Here is a 12,663-nt window from a genome sequence, read left to right on the forward strand (position 1 = left end):
CAATACCCTGACAGAAAATGAGTAAAGGACATGAACTCATGATCACACGAGAACAATCACAAATGGCTTACATATAAAACATTCAACTTGTAATTAAAGAAATATTTTAAACAAAGCAATTTGTCATACATCAAGACACAAAAATATATATACTCTTTTAGTCCTTCTAGGAAACTTACATGGAAATGGAGATGGAGTTAAAGCTTTATGATCACAATGTAATTTCATACTTGTGAAAAACTGGAAATAAAAAATACCCAATGGTAGAATAGTTTTGTTAAATAACACCCACGATAGGCTACATTTCATGATAGGCTATATTTAAACCTTTTGAAAGCAATATTTTCAAAGGGTGTTTTGTGACATAGCCGATGTAATGACATAGGAAAATGGTCACTATTTTGTGTTAAATGAGAAAAATATACAATAGTCATTGAAGGAAAGCAAACTGAAACCACAATGAGATACCACTACACTATCTTCAAATTTCAAATCCTACACCCCCCACCACCCCCCAAATAAAGAAAAGGGAAAAACACTGAGTGGTAGCAAGGATGCGAAGAAATGGTATTCAAATCTTGCTGGTGGGACTGCAAATACTACAGACATTTGGAAAACTGTTTGATAGTTTCTCCTAAAATCAAAATACCCTACTTATACCCTAGCAATCCCACTCCTAGGTTGAAATTTACCAGCAAGATATGAGCGCTCCATTAGCTTCTCTTTCCTGCCAGCACTTGGCATTATCAGTTTTTAAAATTTTTTTAGCCATCATATGAGATATGTAGTGACATCTCATTATGGTTTTAATTTGCATTTTCCTAATGACTTTTGTATGTTTTTCTCATGAATGTGAAATGAACACCTATAATTACCTCTCTACAAATATTTATAGCAGTTGTAATCACCAAAAAATGGAAGTAACCCAAATACACCTCAACTGAGGAATGGATTTTTAAAAACTGACATACGTCCATACAATGTAATACAGGAATGAACCTCTTCTTAGTTTAGGATAACACAAAAATATATGGGGCAAGGGACTATAATTATAGATACTAAGTCATTGTAAGAAAAAAAGCTTAAAAATGAGCCCTAAAACATATATAACGAAAACATCAAAAATGTGACCATACAGTAGATGAAAATGATTATCTAAATATTTCAATATAAGCACTGAGAAATTAAGGAAAAGATGAAACCTTTGAAAGAACTACACAAATCAAATAAAAGAAGTTCAGAAATGAGATGACTAGGTTATAGTAGGATGTGAGATGAGAGCTAACAGAACTCAAGAAAGAATTAGGAAAAAGTGACATTGGTTAGAGAAAAAAACAGTGAGTATACATCATAGAAAGCACAATAGAGAAATAGAGAATAGAAAGGGGAAAATAGAATAAAATCAAACAAAGATTTCTTTTTTTAAGAAGTGAAAAGAAAGTGACAAGACAGGCAAAAGGAGCCAAAATATCTGTATTAGGAGTTCCCCAAATGTATCAAAGCACCATGGTGATGGTTACATAGTGCCACTAATGCCATAATGTGAATATACTTAATGCCACTGGATTGTGTACTTAAAAATGGTTAAAATGGCAAATTTTATGTTGTTTATCACAATAAAATGTAAACCAAAGCAATGGGACAGAACAGCTATTAGGATTATGGTTCAAGAACACCTACATTAAAGAATATTTAAATCTATATATGTTGAAAGACACCGCGAATCTAGGAAATTCAACCAAGAATAGTTAATGCTGAGACATATTCTTATAGAATTGTTGGATTTTAAAAAATTAACACACACACACACACACACACACACAAATACCTTTTTGTATCCATGTAAAAAAAGACCAATTCAACTTGGAAAGAAAGTCAGATTGGATTAGATTTTTGGCAGCAACACCTATGCCAGATAATAAAACATTTTTTAAATACTCAAGGAAATAAATATTTCATATTTCACCAAACTATCTTTCAAGAATTTAGGACATCAACAAACATTTATAAACATGAAAGAACTCAAGGAATATTGTTCCTATGAATCTTTCCTAAAGAACATATGAGAGAACAAATTTCACACAATGATTGGAGAAGAAATGATTGGAGAATCTTCAATACTAAGTCAGGTGGTTAGCATTGAAAATATTTTTTTTGTAGCACTAAGATTAAAATATGGAAATAATGGTGATAGAATGATATGTACATGTTATGTAGGCTGACAATGTAGAAATATTATAACCCACAAAAAAATGGGCAGGGAAGGCGAGAGTAAATGGAAAGTAGATTAAGGTGGTTGTTTGCCTCTTAGGAATTAGCTGAGGAAAAGGATAGCACCACTTAAAGCTGACTGATGAAAGCTTAAACATACTGTAAGTAAGTATACATACTTAGATATATAAGACAAAACACTAATAAAAATAATACCAGTGATCAACACAAGATGGCAGGAGAGAAGGAAAGGAAGAGGAAATTACTAATTTTGTTACTGCTAATAGCAGGGAAATAACAGTATCTTAAAAAGAGGGAAGGGGAATGAACAGTATTATATAAAGATATTACTATAGAATTAACCCCAAAAACAAAATACATAAAACCTCTCTTAAGTACTAAAAGAAATACCTCTCTTAAAAAGAGCAAATAAAACAGACTACGTAGTGATACACATTCTGTATATGTGTATTTGTGTATACACAGACAAAAAAATGAATCAGACGTGAAACATCACACCAAAAATATCAAGTGTATTAATAAATTATATGGTCTCAACTTACTTAATGATTGTAGCATACAAAAGGTATAGCTGTAAAAAGTAAGAGTAATAAAGGGAATTAATAAAGAATAATTTTAAAATCACAATATAGGGAAGGGCAAAGATATATCAAATAAATGCAAAGTTTTAAAAAACAGTTCATCATCTTGGTATCAGACAAGGCAAAATTTAGTTCAAAAAGCATTATGATAAAAGATAATTGTATAAGTTAAGGGCTACATTCACAATGAACATTTTTTGAAATGTCTATCAAAGACACATCAACAGTTTTCATAAAATAAAAATTGCAAGAGATGTAAGGAGAAATAGAAACCTGCTAATAATAGGGGAATTTAACATACCTCTCAAAATAAAGGTAGGGTGGACAGACAAAATTAATCGTAATACATAATCAGCAAGGTAGCTCTTACAGATTTGTATCAGTCTAGATCCACAAATTGAGAATACATATTTTCAAGTGCACATGGGACAGTTATAAAAATTTACTATATATTAGAACACAAAACTTCAGTTCCAAAAACTTAAAAGTCAAAATTCTGACCACATGCAATAAAACTAGAAAATAATTTAAAAATTTAAAAATGAAAACCTGGCCGGCCCGGTGGCTCAGGGGGTTAGAACTTCATGCTCCTAACTCCGAAGGTTGTCGGTTCGATTCCCACATGGGCCATTGGGCTCGACCACAAGGTTGCCAGTTCAATTCCTCAAATCCCACAAGGGATGGTGGGTTCTGCCCCCTGCAACTAAGATTGAACACGGTACCTTGAGCTGAGCTGCCTCCCGGATGGCTCGGTTGGAGCACGGGCTCTCAACCACAAGGTTGCCAGTTGGATTCCTCGAGTCCCACAAAGGATGGTGGGCAGCGCCCCCTGCAACTAAAATTGAACACAGCACGTTGAGCTGAGCTGCCTCTGAGCTCCTGGATGGCTCAGTTGGAGCGCATCCTCTCAACCACAAGGTTGCCGGTTCAACTCCCACAAGGGATGGTGGGCTGTGCCCCCTGCAACTAGAAAATGGCAACTGGACCTGGAGCTGAGCTGCGCCTTCCACAACTAGGACTGAAAGGACAACTTGAAGCTGAACAGTACCCTGCACAACTAAGATTGAAAGGACAACAATTTGACTTGGAAAAAAGTCCTGGAAGTACACACTGTTCCCCAATAAAGTCCTGTTCCCCTTCCCCAATAAAAAAAATCTTTAAAAAAAAGAAAAAAAATGAAAACCTAACTCCAGCTTTCCATAGGATGATGACAATTCTCTAAATTCAGATCTCTCCAGACACCTTAAAAAAAAAACCACAACAAAAACAAACAAAAAAAACCATACAGATCTATAAGGGGAGCAAATGAAACCACCACTACCCTTGTCTCAATTTCAAATTATGGGCATGTAGTGAAATAAACACTGAAATGTAGAAGAGCCAGCAGTGCTGGAACCTACGCTGAAGTGGCAAGTGAGGTTGAGACTGTTCAGAACAGACGACAGATAAGCAGGACCAAGGGTCAGTAGGATGCAGATGAAATAACTAGAAAGAGAAAGCCCCATCCTCAGGAAGGAAATACTAGAGGTTTGAGAACTGTTAGGCAAAAGGAGGGGAACTGAAAGTGTGCGGGACCAAAGAGGCAGTCTCAGAAAGGCCCTGCTTCTGGGAAAAGAAGATGACTTGGAAGGGGCACCATGGGGCACCATTTACCTCAAGGCTTGGTGGTAACGAGAACGAAGAGGTAGTAGAAATTAAGGATCTTGGTGAAACAGAATAGATGATAGATCAACCTTTTTCCCCTTTCAAAAAGGAGTCATTGATTTAAAAACTGTTCTTTATTATACCAACAGGAGGTGCTGTTGAACTAAAAAATCCAGTCATTCTTCCAAATCCCTCATTCCTGTTTGTTTACTATAGTTACCTGGTTCAGCAAAATCAAAACACTTCAAAATGAACAAAAAATGGTAGACAGCATCCATATAAAGTTACTGTAAGTAGAAAACATAAAGTGAGTCAAAATATTTCAGATGATGAAAAGTCTCTCCCAGAACATTCAGCTACAGAGCTTAAGAAAACTACAGCACAATACTCTTACCTGAATTACATATCGTTAAACAAGACTTTTCAGAGGAAAAGTCTCAAATACAAATTCAGAACCTCAAAACAAATGTACTAAAAGTGGAAGATATGAAAAGGGAATTCACTGAACTCAGGAAATAAAATGAAGAAAAAGAAAAGCCATGTTTTAAAATGAAGTTAACATTCAAGGTAACTGAAGGAGAATAAATTTGACTGAATATAAGGGACATTGAGGAAAGCATAAAGACAGCCAAAAGAATTAAAATTGAATGAAGGAAGATGAAAAGAGAGAAAAAGTGGTTGATATAGACAATATGTAAAATTAGATTTCCTAAGAAGAAAAAACAATAATAGAGGTAATATTTAAACTTCAATCCATGAAAACTTTCTGGAAATAACAGAAGGCTTAAATCTACTTATTGAGAAGTCTTACTGTGTACTGGGAAATTTTATCTAGAATGGTTAACTCTGAGTCATGTCCCAGTAAAACTATTGGTCTTTGAAGATAATGAAAAATTCCTCTGGGTTTCCAGGCAGAAAGAAGTTAGCAACAAACTTCTCAACGGCAAAATACAAACCAAAACAGCTATGGTACAAATTTAAAGGCTATGAAATTGTAAGCCAAGGATTTTATAACTATGACTCAATCCCAGAAAAAAAAATAAAAACCATGATAAATCCCACTGTATTAAAAAAAAATTACATGATGAGCAAAGTTAAAAAACTGACGATGTGAGAAGAGATCTTTAAACTTATACCACAAAGAGCAAAACTGCTTAAGAATCAAGGGAAATGACCAACAACCCAGTAGAAAAATGTGAGAGATGAAAACAGTTCACAGAAAAAGATATGCAGATGACAAACATATAAAAGATGTTCAACTTTAGTCGTATAAAGAGAAATAAAAATAAAAGCTAAACTAAAAGTTACACTAAGCTTCTCACCAAATGTAAAGTTATAATACATACTCTATAGATCCTGGGAAACAGGCACTTTGATGCATTGCTGATAGAGATACAAAAACACAAAGCTCAGGAGAGAATTTGGCAATATCCAGCAAAATTGCCTATGCATTTATCCTTCAATCCAGCATCTAACTTCTAGGAATTTGTTCTAAAGACACTGGCATAAAATATAAATGGGCATTTGTATAAGATTAGTTACAACAGCATTACGTATTAGCAAAAGCTTGGAAACAATCAAAATGACTTAATAGGGAACTGATTAAAGTATATGCAACAATGGAACAATCTCTAGGTAGATGGTGTCCCTTTCAAGTCACCTTTTCCCCCAGAAGTCATAAAGAGATGTAGAAAGTTTCCATGTACCAATATACAGTGAGATGCAGAATATATTATTCAGTGGAAAAAACCCAAAGGCACATGACAGTAAACAGAGTAATCTATATGTAGGGGAAAAGTGCCAGTGATGGAAAAGAGATTTCTCTAAATATAACTTGATTATATAGTTTTAATCTTAGACTCATGTGTGCTTATGTTTACAGGTTCAAAAATAAAATTATATAAAAAGGTAGAAAGAAAAGAAAAATCTCAAAAGGAACTGAAACACATTTACACAACTATATAGCATTTTGGTGATATACCACACAAGAAAAGGAACATTTCTAGTGACGTTAGAACATAGATTTTGGATTGTGCCTTCTTAATGGAGTATATTCAGTATTATTATTGTTGTATTGCTATTTTAAAAGTATTTTATGTATATTTTTGGATAAAATAAGTGTTGCAAAATGTTGAACAAAACTTTAGAAGTTTATCAACTTTTTATTTGATACATCAACTTTCTTATAACTTAAATCTAGTCTGGAAAGTCCTTCAACAGATTAAGTAAAGTGGAAATTAAGCACAAAATTGCACAGAAAGACAGCTAACATAATAGAGTACACGTTATATGTCAAGAACTGTTATAGGCCATATATGAGGTCAGACAATTAAGTTCGTGAACTCATCCTAGAAAAAGTGCTACATACCTCATTGCTGAATATCACTATGGTCACCTTCGAAGTCCTCCCCTTGGGAAGCTATGCATCTATGCCAGCACCTAGTCCACCCTTCAAAGCAATTTTGGAACTCTTTCTGGAATGGCCATCATGGCTGTCATCATATTATCCTTGATGTGCTGAATGTCATCAAAATGTCTTCCTTTCAATATTTCTTTTACCTTCAGGTAAAGAAAGTCATTGGGGGCCAGATCAGGTGACTAGGGTGGGTGTTCCAATGCAGTTATTTGTTTACTGGCTAAAAACTCCCTCACAGACTGCCGTGTGAGCTGGTGCACTGTTGTGATGCAAGAGCCATGAATTGGCGAAAAGTTAAGGTCGTCTAACTTTTTCACGCAGCCTTTTCAGTACTTCTGAATAGTAAACTTGGTTAACTGTTTGTCCAGTTGGTCCACATTCATAATGAATAATCCCTCTGATATCAAAAAAGGTTAGCAACATCTTTGCAACAAGTTTGCAAACTTAATTGTCAGACTTCACATGTGCGTCTTTGGCTCTTTGAAACTCGTGATATTATTTTCCTAAGAGGTTCAGAGAGGTTGAGATTTAAAACCAGCCCTTTGTGACTCCAAAGCCTGTTATTTTTCTACTACATTATTGCAGGATATGTATCAAAAATTGAGAAGAAAGAACATTAGGAGCTAAATGTTCTATTTAAACCAGTAGCTGCTACTCAGAAAATAAAAATGCAGATCCAAAGTCAGTGATTTATATGTTCTTCATGCTAAAGCAATGTATTAAAGGAGAGAAGTGTAAATTTTCTCTTATTTCTGATGGGAAAATGTAAACACACACACACACACACACACACACACACACACACCGTTATATTGACATTGGAGATACAAATTTTATAAAAGTTTCATTGATGACTGAAATTAGTAAAAGGTGCAAACTAAAAGTATGACAAAGCAGAAAACAAACAAACAAAAAACTAGTGGGCATGAGTTTTCAACATGCCGTTAAAAGCAAAACCCTTCAAAGTTTCCCTGTGTGACACTTCAAAGCTCTTCTAAGCTTTGCACAGCCTTTTTGTAACCATTGGCCTTTAAGATACTAGTTTAAATAAGTTGTATTTCCACCTGTGGATGATGAGGGCTGATGAGATTTCAGAGGTGCTAGAGCAGGGGTGTCCAAACTGCGGCCCACGGGCCAACTGCAGCCCGCAATCCATTGTTAATTGGCCCACAGCAAATTCCAAAAATATATTTAGTTTACTTAAATAAACCAGGTGAGGCAATACGTACTTCACCTCGAGTGAGTGGCCCGGCTGTTTGTGTATTTTACTGCATATGGCCCTTGGTAAAAAAACGTTGAAAACAAGGTTGGACACCCCTGTGCTAGAGTTTCCCTCAGCCAAGCCAGCCCTTTACACTTCTGGTTTCCCCTGATGACAAAATATTTTCATTCAGTTCAATACTACTTTTTAAAAGATCTATCACTTGAAGTAGTTAGAGTAGGGGGATTTTTCTATTTTAATTTGATTTATCTGTATATAATTATGATGGAAATTTAATTTATAATTCTATATACCTGATAACCATAAGAAAATATGTTGAATTTTCAAAATTAACTTTGAAGCCTTTCTTTTTCCTCAGAAGCTGGGTTGATCAGTGACTTTGGTGAAGGCTGAGAAAGTTGAAACAAATTTGCAGATGATACACAACTTCTGAGGTAAGCTAATATAATAACTCCATCAAGACTAAGTGTTTTTGACAGACTTGCAGACCACAGTAACACACTAACATAAAATGTATCACTAATAAATGCAATACCCTAATTTAAATTTTACAAAGTAATAGCAGAAGTATTAAATAGACTTCCATTTCTGGCAATTCGATAGACTATAGATCCACCAAATATGTAAAATATTAGATTCAGTATTTGAAAAAAAGAAATCCCTTTAAAATGAGTGGATAAACTTATAAAAAAAAAAAAAAGAAGAAGAAGGGAAACTTTCTGGGGCTAGAAACAAAACAAGTACATTCTATGAGGTCAGCAAGTGCTAAAGTCACTGAATACTTTGGGAGCGTCCATGGATTTGTGCTGCCAGAGAAACTTGTGCAGGGAGAGGAATGGGGACTGGGGAAAATTCCTTGACTTCTGCAAAGTGTAGGGGGCCTGATCAGAGACCATTTTGGAGAAGTGTATAGCTCTGGGTAGAGTTAAAAACTACCTTAATAAGTTCTGATAACCAGCTCACATTCACTTGGATTTAAAATACACTATTTTCATGGTCCCTAAAACTCCACAAATAGAGTTTTAATTTAAAATGGACTTGGGTCTGTAATGCTTTTTGGTACCTGGCAGAAACAATCACAAATCCTCCATGGAGGGAGTTATCATCCCATTATCAAATAATCATAATTAAAATTCTAACAGATAAGCTCATATACATATAAAAATTACAAAACATAGGGGGAAACAAATCAAAACATTTTTGAGCAAGAGTCAGCAGAAACCAAAAACAACTAAAACAGATCTACAGAGATTTCACCTATTAGAATCATCCCATACATAGAATAAATGTTTAACATGTTTAATAAATTAAAAAAGGGATTTTAAAATATAAATAAAGAGTAATAGACTATAGAAGTGACTGGGCACATTCAAATAAGAACCTAATAGAATATCAGAAATGAAAATATAATTAAAGAACTTAAAAATGAAATGGTATGTTAAGCCAGCATGTGAGGCACAGTTAAAAATAGAAAATACATAGAAGGCCATACACAGAGAAAAAAGATATAGAAAATAATAGAAGAGATTATGAGATGATCCAATCAGAGTTCCACAAAGAAAGCATGGAATAGAAATGAGGCAATATCCGTAGTTGCCATTAAAAATTTTCCAGAATTGATGAAAAACACAAATCCTCACGTTTAAGGAGTCCAGTGACTACTAAGCAGGGTAAAGAACAAGAAACACTCATTTTACTGTTGTCAAGCTGCAGAATGCCAAGTGCAGAGTAACCAGTAGGTCACAACCCACATTTTAAAAAATACTATTCTAACTGGTGTCAACTAATGGTCGTTGGTGCCAATTCAACGCCAACAGGAATCCCCAGTTTGAGGTGCAGTGAAGAAGGAAACTTTATTCAGTGCAAACAGCTCAATCATGGCTGTGGAACCTAGTGTTATAGCTCAATTATGAAGCAAGGCTGTGAGGTAGCCCTGGGGCAATGCGGCCCTCGGGCAAGGTCCCTCTCTGGCTAAATAGGTCTGTTCTGCACTGGTCTGCTCCACTCTACTCCGGAGTGTTTCAGCTACAGCAGGGGGAACGCAGTCTTCTGTTCAGTGGAAAGGAAAAGTATGCTCACCCAGCCAGAGGGGAGCTGACTTATATAGACAGAAGTCCCCATCCATGGTCTCTCATTGGTCTGTCCTCATGCAAATGAGGACTCCAAATCCTCACAGTTTAATTGGTCCAAAAGGCACTATCCTGATTGGTCAGTGAAGATGCTGATGGGGGAGATAGCTGTGCAGCTCTGATTAGACAGGGATAAGCCTCAGTCCTTTGGGTTGAAATAGATTTCCAGGAACTCCTTCATAAGAGCTAGTTCAAGTGGCAGGAACACAGTGCAGGCAGACAGGTCAGTGCAGGAGGCAGGCAGGTCAGTACAAGCTTCTCCCTGAAGTGCAGTTCGTGGGAAAGGCCCCTGTGTACAAATTACTGCTAGGTTTTTTTTGTTGTTGTTTTTTTTAATTTTAGCCCAGTTAGCCCCCAGGAGGCCTTCTCAGTAGGTATCTTCCTTCTCAGGGTCTACAATGGTATACTTCTAGAAGAAGGAAAATGTACTAAAACGAAGGTATGAAATTAAAGAAGAAATAGGGAATGAAGAAAACATGAATAAATCTAAGCCAACGTTGGTAGAAGGGAACAGTAATAATAATGTCAAATTTGTGGTCAACAAACAAGGTAGAACCACAATACTGTACTGTCCTGCGCAGTATGTAAGCTATCAGGGTTAGTTGGAATTTCAGTATTCTAAGGTCCATGTACTGTGTGAACTGAAGGTAGACATATTTCAAATGTAATCACTAAAAGAAGACAAATAAATTGTTTTTCTTAAACCAGAAAAGGAAAATAATGATGTGAGGGGAATACACAGTAGTAGGAAAGAAATAAGTACTTACTTTTTTTCCTCTTTTATCAGCTTAGTTATTTTGAGATTCATCCATGTCATTGTGTATATCAATAGTTTATTCCTTTTTATGGCTGAATAATAATGTCATTTTATGGGTATACCTCATTCTTTTGTCCATTCACATATGGATAGAAATAGGTTGTTTCCAGTTTTTTGCTAGTACAGGTAAAGATACTATGAATATCATGTGTAAGTTTTTATATGGGCCTAATGCTTTCTTTTCTCTTGGATAAATAGCTCGGAGTGGAATAGTTATATCATACGATAGGTGGAGGTTTGGCTTTTTAAGAAGCTGCCAGACTTTTTCAAAGTGGTTATCAACAGGAAAATGAATAACCAAATGATGGTATATCTATACCATGGAATACTACTCAACAGTTCTTGTAACAAAGTGGATAAATCTCAGTGGATTAATCAAAGTGGTTGAACAATTATGCTACATAAATTAAGCCAGACAAAAAAAGAATACATACTATTTGATTCCACTTATAAAACTTCTAGAAAATGTAACTAACTTATAGTGACAGAATGCATATGAAATGTGGCTGATGTAGCAAAGGTTTCTATGAAAATATGAAAGGAGCCGATATGACATTGTAAATATTAAACAGCAGGAATTATGAAGATTCAGATTTTAATAACATCAGGCAAATAGCCTTAGGCAGCCATCGCTTTCCAGTTATGCACCGCTAAACTATGCAGATACATTCTGAGATACGTCATTAGGCAATTTCATTGTTGTGCGAACCTCATAGCTTGTATTTACATGAACTTAGATGGTGTAGCCTACTACGTACACACCCAGGCTACATGGTATAGCCTGTTGCTCTGTGGGGGAAGAAAAATAATTTTCCCTCTACCCTTCTGAGTTCTTGGCTGAGACATTCCTGTATTAAAAGACAGATTAACAGGAGAAAAACAAACAAAGCTTAATGAGATATATACTTCTTATATACATGGCGGAGACCCAGGAAACTGAGTAACTCAAAGTGGTTGAAGCCACTACCTTAAATGGCATCTTCAGCTGAAGACAAAAGTCAGTTATGAGAGGTGACCAGGAAAAGCATAGCAAACAAGGGTAAATAAGGTTGTTATGCAAATTTTAGTCCTTGTCTTCTGCATTGAGAATTTCCAGAGATAAGGTCATCCTGTCTTTTCTGGTAGAGCAGGGAAGAAGCCTTTATTTATAAAATGAGATTTCCTTTACACATGTAAATGTATTTTACAAAGGGTAACTTCTACTTGGTTTTGGTAACTTCTCCAATGCTTGCTGTTTCTTAAAATTAACCAGTCTAAAAGCATTCTTATGCCAGAGAGAGATATTTTGGGGTGACAAATTCTGTTCCCCTACAGCTCCTCCTAGGCTACAAACCTGTAAAGCATATTCCTGTACTGAATATTGTAGGCAATTGTAATGCATTGCGAAGTATTTGGGTAATGTGTTGTGTTACAACATTGGGATGGTTATGACATTACTAGGCTATAGGAACTTTTCAGCTCCATTAGAATCATACAAAACCACTGTCGTATATGTTGTGGTTCATCATTGACCAAAACATCATTATGCAGCACATGGCTTACTTGTCTCTTCTTTGTACCAGGAATATACTGGGCCCTGGGACAGACAACTCTCCTAGCATGTACGAGCTTGAATGGACCTG

At 35.6% G+C, this 12,663-nt stretch overlaps 1 protein-coding gene across 6 annotated transcripts in view; it reads left to right on the forward strand.

Annotated features, from left to right (window-relative positions):
• Positions 1-12,663, forward strand: part of CAB39L (calcium binding protein 39 like) — a 137,620-nt gene that overhangs the window by 10,964 nt on the left and 113,993 nt on the right. For 3 of the 6 annotated variants that reach the window (XM_019748037.2, XM_074329935.1, XM_074329940.1), the window contains exon 2: positions 8,454-8,529. The exons of 1 other annotated variant lie outside the window; for it this stretch is intronic. The gene's annotated coding sequence lies outside the window, so the exon portion shown is untranslated. The remainder of the gene's footprint in view (positions 1-8,453; positions 8,530-12,663) is intronic. 2 more of the 6 variants (XM_074329936.1, XM_019748039.2) reach the window with 1 other exon arrangement.

This window comes from Rhinolophus sinicus, linkage group LG04 (assembly GCF_036562045.2).
Source record: "Rhinolophus sinicus isolate RSC01 linkage group LG04, ASM3656204v1, whole genome shotgun sequence".
NCBI classification, from domain to species: Eukaryota; Metazoa; Chordata; class Mammalia; order Chiroptera; family Rhinolophidae; genus Rhinolophus; species Rhinolophus sinicus.